We start from the raw sequence: 22,331 nt of genomic DNA on the forward strand, positions 1-22,331 counted from the left end.
CCAGTCACCCTATTCATGATTTCATTTACCCACAGTCAGCCTCAACCATGGTCCAAAAATACTAAGTAGAAAATTCCGGAAATAATCAGTTTGTAAGTTTCACATCGTGTGCCTTTCTGAGCGGCCTGCTGAACCCTCCCGCCATGCACGCCATCCCACCTGGAGGGTGAATTCCTCCTGTGCCCGAGGCCAGTCCTTGCAGTTCCCAGGTTGATCATTGGTGTGGCAAGACGCTTGTGTTCACGTAGCTCTTACTTTACTTAATAAAGGTCCCAAAGGTGCAAGAATAGTGATGCCAACAGTTCAAATATCCTCTTACTTTGCCTGACTTATAAATTAAGCTTTATCATAGGCACGTGTGTAGGAAAAAACATGGTATACATAGGGTTCAGTGCTGTCCAAGTTTCAGGCATCCTCTGGGAGTCTTGGAAAGTATCCCCCACAGATAAAGAGGGGCTACTATTTTACATATATGTGTGTGTGTGTTGATAATAATGTATATATTAAATAGCATATATATGAAATATATGATATATATATATCATAATAAATAAGACTCAAGCCAATTTTGAACAGCAATAAGGAACTTAACATTTCAGCTCTACAAAATAAATGAAGAGTTTGGAATTCGATCAGTCCTATTTTATGTTGAGGCAAATGTACTTGGCTTTTTAAGAGAATCATACCTTCTGCTCTGGTTTACATAAGAAATTGGGTGAAACCCTGTAAAGCGTCCGTTTTCAGCTTTGCCATTACAGCACACCGTGCAATCAAGGTTTGCAGACCATTTTCTTTTAAAAATTTCTAAGTTAGAGTAGAGTGGGTAGGATTTCTTACTTTCCCTCGCTTGGATTTTGATAATATTTTCTGAGTGGCAGAACGAGAGATGAGTTTAGCGGGCATGCTGAAGTTTGCACGTAACCTGTGGCTTCTTTGTTGTCAGAGCTCTCATTGTGCCTACCAGTATACCGCTGTTTTATTAGTCACTTGCTAATAAATTGTTTTATCAGGAAGGCCAGTCCTTTACTCCGTAAATGCATATCCCCCTAAAATGTATGTCATGAACTTTTATTTCCACACTATTTGGGGGTTAGAGCAAATCCAGGGAGTGCCCACGAATATGTGCCACACGTATCCTTACTATCCATCACATTCGGCAGTGTGTGAAAGCAAACACTGGTTGTGGAGCTGGAGCACTGGGGGCAGATAGGGCTGCAAGCCCGGCACAGGCCTGGGGAAGGGCCCCCCACAGCTCACACGGAGAGGCGGCTTAGTGCGAAAGCCTTTCAGTCACCGCGCCGCCCTCCTCACAGCTCATGCTGCAGCTTTCGTGAAGCAGAATGTGGATTGAAACCTATTCTGTTCTCTGGATTTATGAAAAAAATGGAATTTTTAACTTTTCATTCGAGAAAATGATTTTTATTTTTAATAGCCTACATAGCATATACTTTTAAATTAGTTATTTTAAGACCACATTTAAATTAGACACCTACTGTAATTTCTTGAGTTTTCCTGATATAGCTCAAGGCTCTTTAAAACCTGTTTTACATGCAGTGGGCTCTACAAATATTTACCTCTTTTTTGTCAACTTCAGGAAACCAGTTGAAAATTTTTAGAATTAGACTTTGGAGCTGTGTAGTGTATTTTCAGACTATTACAAATCTGTCTAAATCTACAACCTGCTAGGCAAGATCGAATCCCTTCCAGCTCTTGACTGTAATATATGATTTGTGCGGCCTTGGGTCTGTCTCACCAACGCATTTAGTGTTTTCCGAGCTGAGTTTCTGCTCTGTGCCAGGCAGGTCTCTGACTGTGTGTGTTCAGTCCACTGATTGACTGACTGAGAGCTAAATTATTCTCGCCAGCACATACTCAGTTCCCAACTACTACAGAGAAGATGGACTCAGGGGCCAAAATTAGACCCTCACTAACACGCTTGCTTTCTGCCACCGTCATCCTTACACAGGGAATGAAAATCCAGTGACCTATATTCTTCCGTTTAAATCCTTAAAAATTTAAATTAAAACTTTGTCAACAGTAATTCTAACCATACTGAGGCAAAAAGAGCGTTCCCTACAATCTGGCAGCACTGAATGTAATTCATAACTATCAAAAATCCGTTTTCTCTGCATAACTTTTAAGAACGCTCCTGATGTCTTGAAAATTCCATGCAATTTTCTTTAAAAGTTGGTTTGGAATGCCACTGTGCATCTTGAAGCCCACATACAGTGAGTTAAATTACAGCAATAGCATATTTCTCAAGCACCATATAGTTGCAAATCCTTTATCCCGAAGTACCTAGTAAAGGATTTTCTCCTTGAACAGTGAAGGAAGTTGAACTTTGAGGTTGTTTCAATTTAACACATGATGTGCTTGCAGACTTAAAGATGTGTTTTGCCTTTCCTCCTTTTTCTTCTTTATTCGTTCCTGCTTCTTGTAAAAGGAATTAAGTATGTAATGCTGATTATAGAGCTGGATCCTTATCATCACTGTTCTCAAAGCCTCATTTCCCCACATGGCTCACGTAAGTCTTTACTCTTCAGAGGATTAATCTAAATGCAGAGTGGAGGCTGTCACGGCTGGTCTTCTCTGTCTCAGGATGGCATCACTATTCACTTAGTTCCCCTCCAGCGTTCTTAGCTGGGAAATCCCGTAGACAGAGGAGCCTGGTGGGTTACAGTCCACGGGATGACAAAGAGTTGGACACGACTTAGCAACTGAACAACAGTTTACGTAGTTACTCCAGCCTAAACTTAAGTGTCCCTGATGCCTCACTTTTCCTCATGCCTTCCATCAACATCCGTTAACAAGCCAGGTCAGCTCTACCCTTAAAGTGTGCCTCGAGTATCGCCACTGGTAACTGTCCTAGCCACCGACTTGTATTCTCTTTCTTACCTGATAGTCTGTCACAGAGCAGCTGCAATGAGTCCTCCACAATGATACGAAGGAGTGAAGATGTTATTGAAGTTAATTTGTTCCTGACTTTAGCAGTATTGATGTTTACCCTGGGTTACATATAGGCTTAAAACCAAAAAAAAATACTAAAAGTTAAACATTTAGGTGCCTTGCCCACCATGAGGTCGTATTGTCCTTGCGTGCTGAGTCGCTTCAGTCGTGTCCAACTCTGCGTCCCTGTGGACTGTAACCCAGCAGCCTCCTCTGTCCGTGGGATTCTGCAGGCGAGAATACTGGAGTGGGCTGCCGTGCCCTCCTCCAGGGGCTCTTCTTGAGCTGAGATTGAACCTGCATCTCCTGTGTCTACTGCACTGTAGGTAGGTTCTTTACTGCTGAGCGACCAGGGAAGCCCTGAGATCATGTTAGGTTCAACTCAGCATTGAGATGTTTACTCTTATAGGATACGCTTGACGCAGTCTAACTCGGAAGGGTGGAGGGTGGGAACCTCAGCCTGCCACAGGGCGGGGACAGGCAGTCGTCTTCCGTAGGAGGCCCTGCGGCAGCCCAAGCCACAGCTCCCCCGGCAGCAGTCAGGAGGCATCTTCCACCAACAGATGAAGGCTCAAGTGCAAGGAGATGAGATCCACGTAGAACGGATGTGGGCGCTGCCCTGGCTTAGAAGCGCCAAATCTCCGGGAACTAATAACTTTTAAAGCAATCAACAGGCGTAGCATCTCGCATCCCTGGAAGTTCCCCGTCCGGCTGTGAGGATGAGTGTACTCAGGGAGCCTAAGCATTAGTGTCCTCACCAGGCTGTTTATAGCTCTCTTAAACCAGACAGATGCTGTCTACCAACAGGAACCAGTGATGCCCTAAGCAGTTTTACCTAGCGATATGGTGAATGTGTCATTTTTGGAGAACACAGCTAGGAAGTTAGCCAAAGGTCAAATTTTCATTCAGAAAAGGAAGGTTTTTGTTTATAGTTGTTTTTGTTTTCATTCTGGGACATAGGAAAGCCAACCTTAAGAGAGCTAATCCCAAGAAACTTAATTTATTTTCTGAGCTTTCATCGAAAGAGGTAGAAAGAAATACATTCTTAATTTACTCAAATATTTAAATTCAGATTACTTAAATTCTACTTTTGTTATTATAATGATGATTAACTTTAAAAATTTGTAATGATTAAGTCATTTAATTAGAAATTACTTCCGTTTTAGAGACTTGGTTTTCACTTGTCATGCTTTCATTAAAAACATAAAAACATCCATACATTCTGTCCTTATTGATGTTGGGGGTTTTCTTTTCTCTAAATTGGGTCATAGCTAGTAAATAGTTATAGTTGTTATATATAAAAATATGGCAAAACTAAGTCTACTACATATGAAGTAGACTTTGTTACTACTTCTCTACTACTATATTTGAAGAGAATTTTTCTTCTTTCTACTCTCAGGTTATTTAGGGGGGTGAGGACAGCATTCTAATGTTGTTAGTTGCTTTGAGGTTTTATATCTGCAGATCAGCTTATGGGCATCAGCTATTTCATAGTTCCATGTTTCCGTGGTAAATGTAAGTGAGCACAGATGTTTTTCATTACCCATCACCTATGACTTTTGTGATTCAAGGGCTTAGGTTATATTCTGCCTACTCAATTATGTTATCCACTAGCCAAGTGCTTTAAAATAATTTATTATATATATATATATTTTTTTTTTCTACAACAAACTCTTTTTTGTGAGATCTTTCTAAATGGATATTGTCTTTGTTCATGGAAAATTTCAAGAACATAAGTTTGATTTAAATGCTTTTAACCAATCACTTATCATTAATGCACTGAATCGTCATGGAGATGCTGAAAGCAATTTAAAGTTCTGCTATTGGATACCCTCTGGTGAGACTTTATTGTCTTGAGATTCCGGCTTATTTATCTAAATAGAAAGTTGAAGATGGAGTTTTTATTCAGTGTATGGATTACATTAGTATAGGATGTTATGAAATTAACTTTTCCATCAAGCACATGTATTAAATTTTAGCAGTAATCACATATCCATTGTCATTTCTGAAATATGTTATTGTGCTTCTGAGTGTGCCATTAAAAAAAAGAGACTTGATTTTTCCTGGTAGTCTCTCTGGGGAAAAGACCATCAAACAGAAGGATAGTGAACATATAGATGTGAGTAGAATCCTGCCTTTTCCAGTGTCTAGAAGGGAAGAGTCCTCACGTCCTCCACACACACTTTCTGTCACCAAGAGGCACCACCTGCTGCTTTCTGTGTCCACCCTGGTCTGGGGAAGCCTCAGCAGCAAGCGTATAAGAAGTTTCTGATTAAACCGGAAGTCAGCCTCCTCTTCACGGTTGCCGTAGCGATGTTGTTGTTACTCCCACATACATACCCAGTGATCATAAAGCAGCTTCCATTTCTAGAGCATACCATACACTTGCAGCAAATCTGGAAGGGAAGGAGCATTGTTCCCATTTTATAGACAAGAAAACTAAGACCCAGGAAAGTTCTGTAACTTCTCCAAGGCTATTCAGCTGGAAGGCGAATCTGAATTTATCTGAACCTGAATTTCATTCACATTCTATTATGTGATTTCCTGTTTTCCACCCACTTAGTCTTGCCTTTCATTACCTCCTTCCTACTACATCTTGACACTGCATTTTAACTTGTTCCTTCACTCTGACTGTGGTATATGAATGCATCTCTGCTTCAGACTGTTGGGTAGTTTGTGCTCAAGCACCAAAATGCATGAATATTCACTTACTCATTAATGTAATCGACCAACAAGTGTTTACTGAGTATGTTACATGTAAAGTATTCTGCAAGACATTTTAGTTAGTATGAAGTTTGAGATGGACCTGCCTTCTCTTGCTTATGTCCTCCTTGAAAACAAGGAAGACCTGAGAAATGTAAGAATGAAGGAAAAAATTAAAAAAAAAAAAAAAAGACCTAAGGAGTTGGAAATAGTTGATTTCAAGAAGTAGGGTTTAGAAATGAAGACATACATGTACAGCATGTAACTGCATGTTATAGCATTTAACTTTTTAAAAAATAGTAAACATGTACTGTTCTGATAGAACTGAACCCAAAAGTAAACAAATTTCAAAAAGAAAAGCATTCCAAGCTGTGGTGGGACAGTAGGGATACAGAAAAGTGCTAGATGTTTTAGAAACATGAGAGTCTTGTGTGGCTTTAGATGGTAGATGAAAAAACCATAATTGTTGCAACCAGTAAATATTTATTGGACCCCTAGTAAGTGTCTGTCACTGCAGTAGACTCCGGGGCCACAAAGGTAAACCATCAGTGCCCTTCTGTTCGTCCTGTCCCCTCTCAAAGTGGTCTCGGGAGGCCGCTAGGTGCATCCTGTGGGGAGGTGGGTGGCGTGGCTGACGGCCTCCAGGCAGCACAGGCCCGAGGTCCCCGGGTCGCACTGAAGCGGCTCGGCAGCAGACGGGAGGGAGGCGGGCCGGGAGCCATGCGCAGGCTCGCGGGGTTGGCCCCGGGGCGTTTGCCCGCCATGGACAGTTCTGAGACGGGAGTGGGACCTAGTTCAGAGGGAGAGTTGGCGAGCTTTAACGCTCAAGCTTTGTGCTACCAATGGTGGGAGTTATTGGAGGGTGTTTGAGGAGGAAAGTGACAAAATCTAATTTATCTTCCAAAACAGAACTCTTGCCGCGGTGTGCAGGATGAGTTGCAGGGAGAACAGATCAGTGAAGAGACTGACAACAAGACAGATATTGGAGGAGTTTAGGAAAGAAATGGCAAGTCTCAGTTTTCTCAGGGTTTTTGTCTCTGACTTTCTGACCTCGAAAACTTCATATATATATGTATACACACACACACACACACACACACACACACACACATGCTGAATTCCATTGTCCAGTGACATCTGTATCATTTATAATTTATATATACATATTAGAATTTATATGTATAATGTATGCTTAGAATTAAATTCTTTAAATCTCATCTCTGTAGATCATAATCTTGAAGAGCAAAAGTGTTTCAGGGACCAATGTAACATGCTAAATACCTACTGTGTAAAATCACGTCAGCATCTGTGACTCAAGAAGCAGTTTGCAAATGGAATTCTTAATGAAGTTCAGCCCCTTTTGTTTGAGTCGGAGAGAGTATTTTTCACGTATTGTCACTTGCCTGAATTTCAAGTATCTTTGATTCTCATTCTAGGCCAGTACTGTCCAATACAAAATGTAATGAAAGCCACAAATGTGAGCTACATATGTAATTTAAAGTTTTCTAGTAGAGTATTGAAAGAAGTGAAAAGGAACTGCCAGAATGCCTTTTAATAATATGCTATATTTAATAAAATGGATCCAAAATATTATCATTCCATCATGTAATCAATTAAAAATATTACTGCTGAGATGTTGTACATTCTTTTTACATTCCTTTTTTATCTGAAATCTTTGAAATCTGGTGTGCATTTTCCCTTTAAGCATGTCTCAGTTCGGACTCTGCATGTTTCAAGTACTCAGTAGCTATGTGCACTGATTTCTGTAGTGTTGAAGAGTGCTCCTTGAGATTAACCATCTTTAATGTAAAACTCCATTTCTGAATTCATTCTAAATTAGTGAAATATGAGAAAAATGGATGTCAGTGTGACTACTGTTTTTCTTTTCTTTCTGGAAAAGATGCCATCAGTCATTGAAAATGGATTTTATTTATTTTATTGCCTCAGTGACTCAGGATGTTAATTCATCCATCTAGTTAATAGGCCTTACGTTTACCTCCTTCTTCATCTTTCTGAGGCTTTTTCTTTCTTTTTATAATCTCATCCTTTGTTCTCAGCTGTAGTTTCATTTATAAATAAAGCAGACTATTCATCTGACATTGTGGAAGACAGGAACAAATCAGGCAGAAATAAAAAAAGGAAACCATCTCCTTCATAACTCCTTGCTCTCTTGTAATGAAACCTGTATCATTTGATATAATAATCAATTCTTGAAATTGTTTTCAAGGTGCTGTCTCCTTAACATTCTTGGGTAATGCATAGCAAGAAGCATTGCTGTCTCATTAGGGTGCCCCGAGGGGTCCCAGAGGCCCTGGAATGGATGCCCTGTGGAGGACATCATCTGATTTGTGGGCTGTGCTTTTTGATGAACCCTTGGAAATGATGTGATGTCAGTGGAATACCAGAGTTCAGCATTTTAATATTACATATAAGTTGGGAGGGGCAGAAACTAGCTCTTAGTATCTTGTTAGTATAACACGTGCTGGATCCCTTAGTCTTCACATTATCGACCTTCAGTGCCTGTATTATTACTGCTGTACTGATAAGGAAATTATTTAGGATATTTGCAAATGTTGCCTAAGGATATCAATTAATGGTAGAGAAAGGATTTAAACCCACGTGTCTCTGACCCTGAACCTGGAGTTCTTTCCACTGAAGTATGCTGCCTGTTTGCATATTTCTTTCCCCCTTGAACACTCGGTGTCATGAGTGTTGAGTGGAACATTGTACAGAGGACCCAGGGAACAGTTTCTAGTCCCTGGCTTGCCACTTACAGTGTATACGAACACGTGTGAATTCTTTATCTTGCTTCTAACATTTTGTATCTATGTCTGTCTCAGGTAATGTGCTAGGAGTCGTGAAATTAGTAATGCAGTCCATTTTCTAGGAGTGGTATCATGGTGAAATACAATGCTCTCTGTCTTCTTGAATCACCATCTGCTTGAAGGCAGAGGTTTTAATAGGTTGGAGTCAAGCAGGCCCGGATGCAGAACCCAATCTTGCCTCTTAATATCCGTGTGAAGACAAGTAGATTAGTCTCCCTGAGACCCAATTTCTTGTCTGTGAATTGGACTGTTGTAAAGATGCGAAGAGAAAATGTAGTGGATAGAATTTGTCCTTCCCCTTACTTTTCCCATTAGAAAAAAATGAGAGTCTCATTCATAAAACACTGCTTACACAGGAGTTAAGCTGTGTCAAAGGAATTCAGAGAAGGAAAAACGTAATTGAACACTGGACTGTGATCAGGGAAAATTGCAGAGAGGACGAAGATTACAGACTGGTGGGAGAGGACGGCAAGAAAGATTTGGACGGAAACACCAGGCCACAGAGGAAGCAGTGTCATATGAAAAAAGGCGAAAACCAGCCATGGCAGATAGGAGAACATTCGAAATGTGTGATGGCTTGTGAGCATTTTACCACGGTTCAGGTTGTTGAGTTTTTGGTCATAAGCTAACCATAAAATTGAGTAGCTTCTTCTGAGTGTCTAAGTCTTGCTGAAAGAATAAATCTATTCTGGTGGGCTGTCTCTTCCAGACTCAGGTACCCCCCTGTACTTCATCAGCCACAGATTTCAATTTTTGACTCCTTTAATGCCTGCATTTTTCCATGTCTGCATTTTTTTTCACTTTTCATGTTCCATGTCTAGAACTTTCACTTTCTTTTAGAGTAGCAGTTTTAGGCTTTTTACTAGTTTTCACAAAACGAAGTTAAATGCTCATTGATTTAATGCTATTTATTTAATATTAGTTATTTTTATTTGATAATATTATTAAATTAAACTTTAGAGACTACTTGAATTTCTTACATCTCATATTATTTTTCAAATATAACTTAAAGATCTTGAATAATTTATAAGCCCCGTGGAAATTTGAGTTCATTAGGCTTTTGGTTACATTGATACAAACATGTACAAACTTTTAAGGGACAGATGATGTTTTTCCTTAAAGTGAAGTTTTGTAGTGTTTAAAATAAGGCCTGCTGGAATTGATGAAGAATATATCCCTGTTTTTTTGGTTCTTCTGATTCACCTGATATATCTTAAATATCCTATACTAAAGAATTTATTTGGCCATCTTTACTCTTTAATGGAGGCTTAAGTTACATTCAGAATTATTCATAGTACCTCAGAGGTACATGAATTTAAAAAAAAACAGGTTAAATACAAAATAAAAATTGGCCTTGGACACCATTGAATTAGAGGAACCACTTCTATATGTCTTATACACAGGTATGTGAAAATATTTACTAATAAATAAAATTCAGAACTAGCAAATGCTGCAGGTGATGTAGTATGAAAATGGTCTAATACCATTTTAATTCATTTTCTTTTTTTTTTAGAAAACCTCGAAGTACAGTATAAAGTGAACATATAAGTTTAGTGAATCTTCATGTCCAGATGAAGAAACAAACATTTCCAGTACCCTAAAATCCTCACCCCTGCATTACCTTTTTCAATCATTACCCTCCCCCAAGGGTAATCAGTATCATTCCTTCTGACAGCAGAGATTAATTTTTCCTGATTTTTTACTTAAAAACCACTTCTCTTTAAACATATGTAACACTATAGAAATTTCTAAATGAACTTGTGGTATGCTTATTGTCTTTTATGTTTATTTTTTTAATGTTCAATTTGAAATGCTGTCTTCAGTACGAAGATGACCGGTTCATAAATGAATTATCTGTGGCCTCAAAGGGAGGCAGGGAGGCTAACACATGCATGAACACACACACACACAAAGATTTTGCCCTACCACAAATTTTTCTGACATAAAAGCAATGCAATATTAAGAAAACACACTATTTCATTGATTTTTGGGGGTGTAACATTTGGAATTATTTGGCATCAAAATGAAAGATTTTCTTTTTAAAAACAATTTTTTTTAGTGATACTATGTCACTAGCCTTTATTGGAATTAATTCTGAAACCTCCTTGAAGAGTCAGAAAAACAATCTAGCTTTATGAATCAGTGTTTATTTATGATTCAGTGTTATTCTATCTCTTCCAGACCTTCTTGGTTATTCACTTTTACCTTTAAAATTTACTTTAAAGTATGTGGAATTAATCATAATGATGATTGCGGTGTGATTTTAGCATAATTTTGAAAATCGCTGCTGGCTGATTCTTACCCTTCAGTCTCTGCACCATGGCCCTGGCTGGGACGTTGACGGGGCCGTCACCTTTGAGCTGAAGGGCATTAGTCTGATGTGAGCCTGATCCGGGGGGGGGAGCTCTCTTCCAAATTTGGTTGGCTCCGGTGTTAGTGGATATAAATTTCAGCTCATTGCTACATTTTGTTTTTTGCCATAAGTTATCTATTCAGGATATGCTATAATACAAAGGAGTATGATTTAAAGGAAGATTCCCGAAGAACAATAACATACCCACTTTTTAAACATATGCATTATATAAAAGAAGTTATTACCTGTAAAAATGGAACTGCCTAGGAAAAATATGCGTTAGAATATGTATTAAATAAAGAAAAATATAAGAAATTTTCCTATTTAGTGGGATTTCCACATAGCTCAGTCAGTAAAGCATCTGCCTGCAATGTGGGAGACCTGGGTTCAATTCCTGGGTTGGGAAGTTCCCCTGGAGAAGGAAATGGCAACCCACTTCAGTATTCTTGCCTGGAGAATCCCATGAACGGAGAAGCCTGGTGGGCTACAGTTCATGGGGTCACAAGAGTCGGACACGACTTAGCGCTATCTTTCTTTTCTTTATTTCTTTTCCTATTTGTTCAGGCCTTGACTTTTAGATACATGAAAAACATCTGCCCAGACTATTTATTGCTTAGTCAAATGAATGTAAATGTAGAGGCTGAACATTGAACTTTCCTGATATATCAAAAATGTCAGAAAAGCTACACATGTTTAATAGCTTTGTTTAGAACATATTTGCAAATGGGAGTTTAGAAAACCCTTGCATCTCCAACTTCTTACCAGATCTATTTTGATAGAGCCACTGATCACGTCAGAAATACACATGGTTAAGGTATGATCACTCATCACTCTATCATGTCAGTCTAAGAAGCTTTTTGTCTAGGCAAGCTTATTAAAGCATTAAGACACAAGAGAAAAAAGATTTGGAATGAAAAAAATGTAAGAGTTATGCCTTGAAAAAGAAAGCAAAATCATAGTTATTCAGGTGCTGGATAATGGCTAGATGAAACGCCTACACCCCTCTGCCCCGACAGTGGCATGTCATATTGTTTGGCATTTGCTTTAAAACAGTTCAGCCAGTGCGCCCATCAGGGTGAGGAAGTAGGCAGGGGTATACTTGAACCCGGATTTGCCTGTGGGTTAATTGTTGAAGTTAAGTGATGGATACATGGAAGGTCATTATACTGTTTTTTGTTGCTTTTACTTTTGTTATGTGTTGAAAATTTTCCATGATAAGAAAGTTTTAAAAATTTGTCCCCCAAACACTCTTAGAACTGACCTGAACAGTTCTTCCTGTTGCAAAATCTTAATAATGGCAAGATTTTTATCATTTAAAAAATGATAAAAATTGAAAGAGTCATAGCTTTGTTTATACATCTTTCTCAAGGTCAACAGTTTTTGGATTCTAGTTCCAGTCTCAAGGAGACAAAGTATTCTTGTCTGATGAACAAGAAGAGAAATTTTCACTGTGCTCTGTATTTAATACTATACTTTTCATGTTAGTGCAGGATATTTGTGATATGTTATATTTCCATAATGGAAAGTTAATTTCTTCCGAGTCGGACTAGATCTATTGGTCATTAAACCACATAAAGAGAGATGGTTTGTATTTCCTTCCTTCTAGCTCTTGTTTGTTATAAGGAAAATCTCAGCATTTACGTGGTCATATACTGCCTACATGGTTATATACCTGTCCCAATTTTATATTTTCAAAAGTCATTATTCATGTATGTATAATTTTTATTGCAATATTTTTTAGATGTAAACAGGTAAAGTCATGTTTCATTAGTCCTTTCACTTCATTGGATAGAAGTTCTAACTTAGTTTTCATTTCATTAAATACTGTGATGAAATCTCCCTCCCCTAAGCAATGGAATGATTTGCTTAGGTATGTTAAAGTGTGTTTCATATAAGGTGCCCCTGAAAATAAATTATGTTGACGCCTCATTTTCCAAACCAATGACAGGACATTGTAAAACAGCAGATAAACCATGCAGGATGGTTTTTCTCCCAGCAAGGCAGTATCTAAATACCACAGACCGAAAGAGACAGGCTGGTAAGAGAGACTTAGATCTGAAAGAGCAGCCTTCGGGTCCCTTCTGGGGAAGTGGACGAAGGTTACTTTTTTTTTTTAGTTTTTTGATCTTATCTGACTTATCTGACTTCATTGCTGGTTCAAATGTAACAGGTTATGTCTGTGTCTACCATCAGCGCTTGGCTTATGCAGGGTAGGAGCAAGTGATACCTCCTGGTAATGACAGTGGCGAATGGTCTCGGCTCTGAAGCGCAGAGATCGCATCCAGTTTTGTAGTAATATGCCTGGCAGGAAAGCGTCAGACTAGGGCCCTGCTGCGTAGCTCAGATTGCACCTCAGGACCCTGGGAAGTGCTTTCTAAGAGCCCGGCACCAGGCCCCACCTCAGACCTGTGAAGCCAAGGTCTCTGTGGAAGCTGGGGGCTAATGGATGATTCTCACGATCAGGCTGAGATGAGAGCATCCAGTTCTGGTACTGCCTTCAAACGTGCGGGGTAGCTTTGCAGGGAGTGGGGAAACGGGCAGGTACAAGTCTCCATCCCTGTGTCAGACCTACTAAAACTTGACTGCAGCAGTGTCGTGACGGTGCAGGGGTGGTAGGCGGAGCTCTGCGGCTTTCTGTTGATGTTCTTTAGTGTTTTTCTGATGAGTCTTATGATTAGTTAGATTTAAGTATCAGTGCTCCAGAGCACACTGTCCTCTTTCAAATTAAAAAAAAAAAAATGTGGATTTAAAAACATCGTCCATATGGATAGTATTTGCTTTCCACATTGCTTCCCGGGCCTCCAGGATTACAAACCATGACGCCTCAGCCTTGTTCCTTAAACTCAGCTTCTTAATAGTCTCTACTTGCAGAAGCTGTGTAGTCATGTTAGAGAAACCAGACAGAGACTTTTTAGAAAAGGAGCCCCCATGTTTGAAGATCATCATAAAAGAGCCAAGAATAAAGGCTGATGTTCTTTGTGTCTTAGCTTCTTGTTATCTACAATCATGTACGTTAACATTCATCTTCAGGAAGTCTTACTTTCACATGCCTGTTAATATCACCACTTTTTAAATCTTTCATTAATAAGTCAAGTTTGAAGTACAAAATTGGGCTTCTTGAAATGTAAACACGATTTTAGCCACTTACCCTCAGATTTGATCCTGGCTTCCTCCTGAAAGGGCTTCCCTGGTGGCTCAGAGGTTAAAGCGTCTGCCTGCAATGCAGGAGACCTGGGTTCAATCTCTGGGTTGGGAAGATCCCCTGGAGAAGGAAATAGCAACCCACTCCAGTATTCTTGCCTGGAGAATCCCATGGATGGAGGAGCCTGGTGGGCTACAGTCCACGGGGTCGCAAAGAGTCGGACACGACTGAGCAACTTCACTTCACTTCACTTCCTTCTGAAAGTTGATGTTTGTTATAGAGATAAAATTAGGTGGTTATTAAGGTGGCACCTTACCTCAGGAATCTGACACAGACAGATCCTAGCAGTCCCTAAGAAGATGCTTGCCCAGGACCAGCAGCTTCCCTGGCAGGGACCTTGTTTTTCATGTTTGTCTGCATGCCCCGTTGCTTAGCTGCTTGTCAGCAAGACTTAGCGTTATTCATATTTCTTATATTTAAAAATGTTTATTGAGCACTTATGTGTGAGACAAATGTTTATTGAACACTTATGTGTGAGACCTATTTTAAGGGTTTGCACATTTTTTAACTTAATTCTCACAACAGTCCTACTAGGGAGTTATTATGACAGATTAGAAAACTAAGACACAAAGAAATTAAATAGCTTCCCCATAGTTATGCAGGTGTTGAGTGATAAGAGCTGAAATTCAGACTTACAAAGACTGACCCCAGAGTTTGCACCCTTATCTGTTACTCACCTGGTCATCGTTAAGGCAGTGAATGATGACGTCTGTTTTTGGCCCCAAACCTAACCCATAACTCTAATGAAAATAATAGCATAGTGTTCCTTTCATCCTGGCAGAAGGACCAATGGGTTCCTGCCCCCAAACCAATCTTAGACTTAGTAACTTCCTTGAAAGAAAAGGCACGCCTGTCCACACCCCTGCGCGCCTTCCTGCCTGTCTGCGCTTGCGCGCTGTGAGCACAGCCTGGTGGGAGGTGGGCAGTGGGCAGCAGCCGCCACAGTGGTTCCTGAGAGCCCTCTGCCTGCTCTGAAAGTTTCCCCAGGAACACTGCTCAGTTACCATCCTGGATCCAACTTCAGATCCACACTCCTCTCCCACAGAGAGACGAGGAGAGGCTAGGAAAGCAACAGACAGGAAGGAACTTCATAGCTTTATGTTGCAGTGATGTGCTGGTCCTTCTTGAGTTCAGTTCAGTTCAGTTACTCAGTCATGTCCGACTCTGCGACCCCATGAATCGCAGCATGCCAGGCCTCCCTGTCCATCACCAACTCCCGGAGTTTACTCAAACTCATGTCCATCGAGTTGGTGATGCCATCCAGCCATCTCATCCTCTGTCGTCCCCTTCTCCTCCTGCCCCCAATCCCTCCCAGCATCAGGGTCTTTTCCAATGAGTCAATTCTTCCCATGAGGTGGCCAAAGTATTGGAGTTTCAGCTTCAGCATCAGTCCTTCTAATGAACACCCAGGACTGATCTCCCCTAGGATGGACTGGTTGGATCTCCTTGCAGTCCAAGGGACTCTCAAGAGTCTTCTCCAACACCACAGTTTAAAAGCATCAATTCTTCGGCACTCAGCTTTCTTCACAGTCCAACTCTCACATCCATACATGACCACTGGAAAAACCATAGCCTTGACTAGATGGACCTTTGTTGGCAAAGTGATGCCTCTGCTTTTTAATATGCTATCTAGGTTGGTCATAACTTTCCTTCCAAGGAGTAAGCGTCTTTTAATTTCATGGCTGCAATCACCATCTGCAGTGATTTTGGAGCCCCCAAAATAAAGTCTGACACTGCTTCCACTGTTTCCCCATCTATTTCCCATGAAGTGATGGGACCGGATGCCATGATCTTAGTTTTCTGAATGCTGAGCTTTAAGCCAACTTTTTCACTCTCCTCTTTCACTTTCATCAAGAGGCTTTTAGTTCCTCTTCATTTTTTGCCATAAGGGTGGTGTCATCTGCATATCTGAGGTTATTGATATTTCTCCAAAGCAATCTTGATTCCAGCTTGTGCTTCTTCCAACCCAGCACTTTTCTCATGATGTACTCTGCATATAAGTTAAATAAGCAGGGTGACAATATACAGCCTTGACCTACTCCTTTTCCTATTTGGAACCAGTCTGTTGTTCCATGTCCAGTTCTAACTGTTGCTTCCTGACCTGCATACAGGTTTCTCAAGAGGCAGGTCAGGTGGTCTGGTATTCCCATCTCTTTCAGAATTTTCCACAGCTTATTGTGGTCCACACAGTCAAAGGCTTTGGCATAGTCAGAAATAGATGTTTTTCTGGAACTCTTCTTGCTTTTTCGATGATCCAGCGGATATTGGCAATTTGGTCTCTGGTTCCTCTGCCTTTTCTAAAACCAGCTTGAACATCTGGAAGTTAAGCTCCCTGAATAGTGTTAACAGGAACAACCTGGTGGAGAAATTAATTCTAGGAATCACCGTATGACCTTGTTGTTTATCTAGAAATATTACTACAGACTCCAAGTCTAGCAAATATGTGGTTATTTACATGTTCAGATGACAACACGTCCACGGGTGCGTGCTCACAGTGGAAAGTTAGATAGCCATTTGGGATTATCCTCTTTATTATCAGGTATAATCAAGAGTTAAGTCCTTTGCACAAAATTTTTCTTTTTCCAGTTTCATTGCTGTCTAAGAAAAGATTTAGCTTAAACTTAAATTCCAGGTGGACAATTAACTACATTATACTAAATAAAAGATCAGATCATCAGGCTATTTTTCAATTTAATTTAGTTAATGGATCAAAAATTCAAATATAGTACCATCTCTAGATGAGAAATTTTGTTCTTTTAATCCCTTGAAGCCAAATTTTTACATTTAAAAAATAAAAAATTTGGTCTAATGTCAGTAGCACTGGTTATTTGTATATAGGAAATGATCACATACAGGAACTGATCTTTAAATGCACTGCTTTTTTTTTTTTTTATAAAGTCATTTCTTTAGTTCTCTGCTAGAATACTACTCTAAACTACTTAGGAAGGACTGTGTGTAGCAGCCTGTATTTTCAGCTCATATCAATTTTTCAGTGCTCTAGAGGTGTTGATTGTGCTTATGAAAGCATTAGCACCCTGTGTGACATCTTCAGAAAATGATTGAACATTTTTTTAAATTGCAAAAGTGGAAGAACAGTGTTTGACCAGTAAGTTCTCAGATTAATCTGTTTCTGCAGTGGAAAAAAGTGGTAATGGGTTGAAAGGTGATATCTTGCTAGACTCCTAGATATAGAATTACTTGGTTTCAGACTAATCATAGAATTCTAATCATAAAATTCAGGATATTGTAGCTAAATATATATATATATATATATAATGAAATGGAGATTTGCACTTTTTGTAATTTGATCTTTACTTTTTAAATTATTTTTCTTATAGAATAAAAAAGAAATATATTAAAGTTGCTGCTGTGCACTGAAATAAGCTGATGATATTTGTGTTTGTACTGGTGATTTAAAATTGTTAGTTAATTTTTATTTTCAAACATACATGTACAGAAAAATAAGTCCAACAGAGTTCCTTTTTAGCTAATATTTATACAAAAAGATTTAACTCATTTAGAAAATAATTCTCTTAGCTATGAGCATCAATTCAACTTCACCTAATCCATCCGTGATGAATTAGCACTATCAAAATGTTGTCTTTATCACTAAAATGGGTGTAGATTTAGTCGCTGTTGAGCCTGACACAGAGCCAGTCCGTTTTGAATCTTCCTGAGCCCAGCCGTTGTTGCGGAGCATCTACCCAGTGTGCGTTACGCTGGATTTCTTGGTTTTTCATGTATTTGTAGACATTACTTAAAAACAATAACAAGATGCCCACAGTACTTGCGTTTTATTTTCTGGACACACAATATGCAAAGAGCATGGACAAACTTCAGGCCCAATCACTGCCACTTTCTTGTTAGGTATGTATCTTGGGCTACTAAATTTTCATGAGCCTCTTTTCCTTACCTGAAAAAAGAGAAAGTGAGGAATCTAGGAAGAAGGGCATAAAAGAACTTACACAAAGCCCCTGGCTTATGATAGATTTCATTCTGTAATTAATTGTTGTTTTTGTTTTAAAATGAAAATCTTATTTTTGGGGGGAGGATGGATTTTAGCACCTGGAAAAAAATATTTTACTTATCTGTCTGACCACTGTGAATCTGATATTGTTTTCTTTTAAGAAAAGATGAGTGTTTGTTAAAAAACAATTAAGCAGTAGCAGATTCAAAAAGCTGGAATTCTACACTGTATGGTTTTTGGCTTTTATTTGTCACTTAGAAAATATTTTTCTCTTAATGGCACTTTTTTTTTCCCCCAAATAACCAAGTATCATACAGACAAAATATATAAAGCATAGGAGCTGTAATGTATTTTAAATTTGACTTCTGTGTTTTTCCATCTCTCTCTTTGTAAAGGAGCAAATCATATCTAGCCATCCTTTTATAAATGCTGTTGCTAAAATATGTGCTTAAAAAAGCTTCAGTTATGATATTTTTGGCTTACGTTTATTAGTAATTGTCAACCTAAAATGTCAATAAATTTGTGTAAACATTTGAAAAATTTAGTAGCTTTTATATTAGAAAAAGTATTATTCAAACATATATAAGCATAATTTTCCCATAATTGACTTTACAGTGAAGTTAAAGTGGTATTATTTGTTGGATATTTCTGCCCTCAAATGTGATTATTGGAATATGTTGTTAAATTTTGAGTGACTGATAGTGTTCAAAATTGTCATTATAAATATGGCTGCCAATTTTAAATATTGTCACTCTATTAACGAGAATGTTTATTGTGTTAATATGTAATATGCTTTATTTTTTAATGAAAATTATCAAGTTGTCAAAATTATTCTGATAAAATATAATTTAAGAGACTATTCTAAGTGATTTAAGTCTGTTTAAACCAGCTTACTTGATTTCAGTATGTATTCCTGTTAAATTCAAAAAAGCTATCACAGTATAATATTGAAGTTTGGGTTCTTTTAATACTAATAAGGATACTTCTTGCAACCTTATTCACATTGCAAGTAAAATGATAAATATATCTACATCAGTGTTAGGCTTGTGTTATGTTGCTCTGACATTTGAATAGACTGCTTTGGTGTTTAATCTCACAATTTTTCTTAGCCCTAGAAAAGGTTAATTTGAGAGCATTGACATCTTTTGTAATTAGAAGTTAAACATGCCAACAAAAACTTCTCCATTAAAATATTTATTTCAGGTTTCTGTGTGTTGACTTAGTTATGGTGGTTTCAAGGCAAGAAGTAGATTTATCAGTATAAAAACCTTATATCTATATTAGACATTGAAATGTATACTCCAGGTACAGATAAATTTTATCTCATAAATTTATTATGGTTACTGTGTAAAGTAGATTCTAAACAGGTGATTCAGTAGATTATATTTCTATTCTGTAAATTTATTTCAACCACAGATAATTTCATAACCTTCTAAAGTTGCTAGGTTTTGTCTTTTTAAAATGTTCTCATCATGGAAAATTTCAAACGTTAACAAAAGTCTCTATAAAAAAACAATAATGAAAACCCTAAATGCATATTCCTCAGCATCAACAGTTATCAGTAGATGGCTAACCTTGTTTCATCTCTACCTAGCTCACCTGGTCTACTGTCTTCCCACACACAGAATTATTTGGAAGCAAATCCAGGAGAAATTATGATACGTTTACAATTAGCAGTTTGCATGACATTTAATCACCTAATAACCTTCTTGGTGGCGTTATTTAATATTTAGCTGTACTTTGGCTAGCTGCATACGTGTAGATGATTGACCGTTTACCTCTTACTTAGTGTCATTGTTTTCAGATAAATGGAAAATACTGAGTTTGGTATTAGTTGCCATAGTTTAATACCAGATCATTCTGATCATTATTATGTATAAATCATAAGAAAGATGGGAAAAGATAATGGGGGCACAGATGGCCATATTAAAAATACCTGCAGTTTCTTTATTATGTTCCTTAGCAGTATGGCAGAGTGAATAAAAACAAGAGGCCAATTTTAAAAGGTCCACTTAGGGCAGTCTGAAAACACACATCACAGGCACAGAGAGAATAGATATCAAACTCTGACAAGCTTTCAGCAGAAAAGCCAGAATGCCCTCCGAGGTGATCCTGGAATAGCTGCACAGTCTGCAGCACCTCCACTGAACTTTCTAGCTTTCTCTTGAGACCCTTGGCAACACGCCATATCAGCCCGATGCCAGTGGTACAGGACTAATCATCCTCAGACGCGGCATGCTCTGAAGGTGCATATAATTCTTTCAAAAACTGAAAGAGGATCACAAGACTGAGGCATCTATTTCCAATTAATTTGGTCACAGGAGTTTATCTGTCATCTTTGTTCTGTCATAGCAGTTTGTGGTAAACCTGCTTCACATGGATTATCAAATATTAAGAACAGTGGATTGCAGAATTTTCCCCCCAGTCAATTCCTATTTTGTCACTTTTAGTTTAAAGTAGATGAACCTAGCCATGGGTTTAAAAATGAACTTGACATTTTCAAACTTCCATGAAAAGGAATTGGTCAAACTTCTGGCACAATGACATAGTAGGTTATTGTATACACCGTGCTAATTCATTCTGATTTTTTACAAAAGGTTGGTATAAACTTTTTACTCTAGAAAAGTACATACAACTTTAGCAACAAAAATACTGTCTTCTTTTTGTCCAAGAACAAAAGATGGAGATTCTATGCACAATATCCTCATAGTGTGCTAAAATGAATACTAATTTTCTGAATACTATCTTTCAATATTTATGTATCTTTTATCTACCCTAAAAGCATAACAAATGATTTCCCTCTCTGCGATCATATAATCCCACTGCCAAACAAGTAAGAAGTTAGATGGTGTGGTCTTGTTATTCAGTGGCTAAGTCGTGTCCGACTCTTTGCGACCCCATGAACCACAGCACGCCAGGCCTCCCTGTCCATCACCAACTCCTGGAGTCCACCCAAACCCATGTCCACTGAGTCGGTGATGCCATCCAACCATCTCATCCTCTGTCGTCCCCTTCTCCTCCTGCCTTCAGTCTTTCCCAACATTGGGTGACCAAAGTACTGGAGCATCAGCATCAGTCCTTCCAGTGAATATTCAGGGTTGATTTCCTTTAGGATGGACTGGTTTGATCTGATAGATGGTGTGTCGGCCATTTAAAGTTTTTATTTAACTTTAACTCAACAGTTTTAGGCCGTTTTGGTGCAAGTAAGACAATCTTGCCTGGGTTTGAGCAAAGGAATCGGTCATCAGAGAAGAAGGCAGTGTGTGTGACAGCTGTGTTACAGCTCCCAGGAACTCACGGGCACCTGGGAACTGAAGTTGTGTGGCTGTTTTCTTCTACCCTGGAATTAAAGGTTCTCTGAGTACCTCTGGGGACCTCATGGGATCAGGGAGTAGACTTTTGTTAATATCGTTACTACAACAATGTATGCTCACTTGTTAATAGTCAATATGCTATTCCTGAATTTTGTAAAAATAAGTAAGTATACCTTATGTTATAAATTTACAAAATTGAATAGCTTGAAATTTTATAATAGGAGATGGGAATGTGACTGTGACTCCTTGAAAATGTTGAAAATATCTCAGCGTGCCTCCATAATAGCTCTGGGTAGTTAATAGTGTTATTTTCCCTGGTGACTTATCCAGTTTGACGCAACCAGTTCATAAGGGGGAAACTGAGAATGAAAAGCTTCACCTATACAAACCCCAAGGCTGTCCTTGCTCATGAGACAGTGCATTCTGCTTGTGATGGAAATAGCAAGACTCTTTAAAAACCGCTTATACGTGAGGGGCAGGATTGGCCACTCCATTCCTTCCCTTTAGGTTCTCATTTTTTGTTCACCTTCTTCATCATCACATCGTCCCCTTTCTCCTGAGCTCCCCTCAACTTTTGTTTTTCCCGGTGCTGCCCTGTCCTTCCCATTTCCATTTCTGATCTGTGTTCATGCAGCTGGGGTGTGATGCATCCACACAGAAGAACTTGGGGGTCTTGCAGGCATCAGCTTCCATCCTCCGCAGCTCTGCCCTTCTCTTCTGGCCTAGCTGTTCTGACACTTCCTGTCAGAAGCACTGCTTTGCTGTGGGCCTCGGAGGCTGTGGTTTCACTCTCTGGATTTTTTGGTAGTTCATGTTTATTGTGTGGAGAGAGAGTCCCCATCAGCCGCATTTCCGTCTCCAGTCTTTGTGCTGGCTTTGACTGTGAAGTCCCTTCATTGTTACTGAAAAGGCAGAGAAGGCTGACCCTCCAGCTCAGGTGCAGGGCGGCCAGGTTTCTTCCGAAGCAAACGGCAGGCAGCAGCCCAGTGTGGGAAAGGAAGTGGCATCAAAGCGGGGTCAT

General features: G+C 39.0%; 1 protein-coding gene across 5 annotated transcripts in view; it reads left to right on the plus strand.

The window, feature by feature from the left end:
• Positions 1-22,331, plus strand: part of FBXL17 (F-box and leucine rich repeat protein 17) — a 325,423-nt gene that overhangs the window by 197,090 nt on the left and 106,002 nt on the right. The gene's annotated exons all lie outside the window — the stretch shown is intronic.

The sequence above is a fragment of the Odocoileus virginianus genome, unplaced genomic scaffold (assembly GCF_023699985.2).
Source record: "Odocoileus virginianus isolate 20LAN1187 ecotype Illinois unplaced genomic scaffold, Ovbor_1.2 Unplaced_Scaffold_8, whole genome shotgun sequence".
Taxonomy (NCBI): domain Eukaryota; kingdom Metazoa; phylum Chordata; class Mammalia; order Artiodactyla; family Cervidae; genus Odocoileus; species Odocoileus virginianus.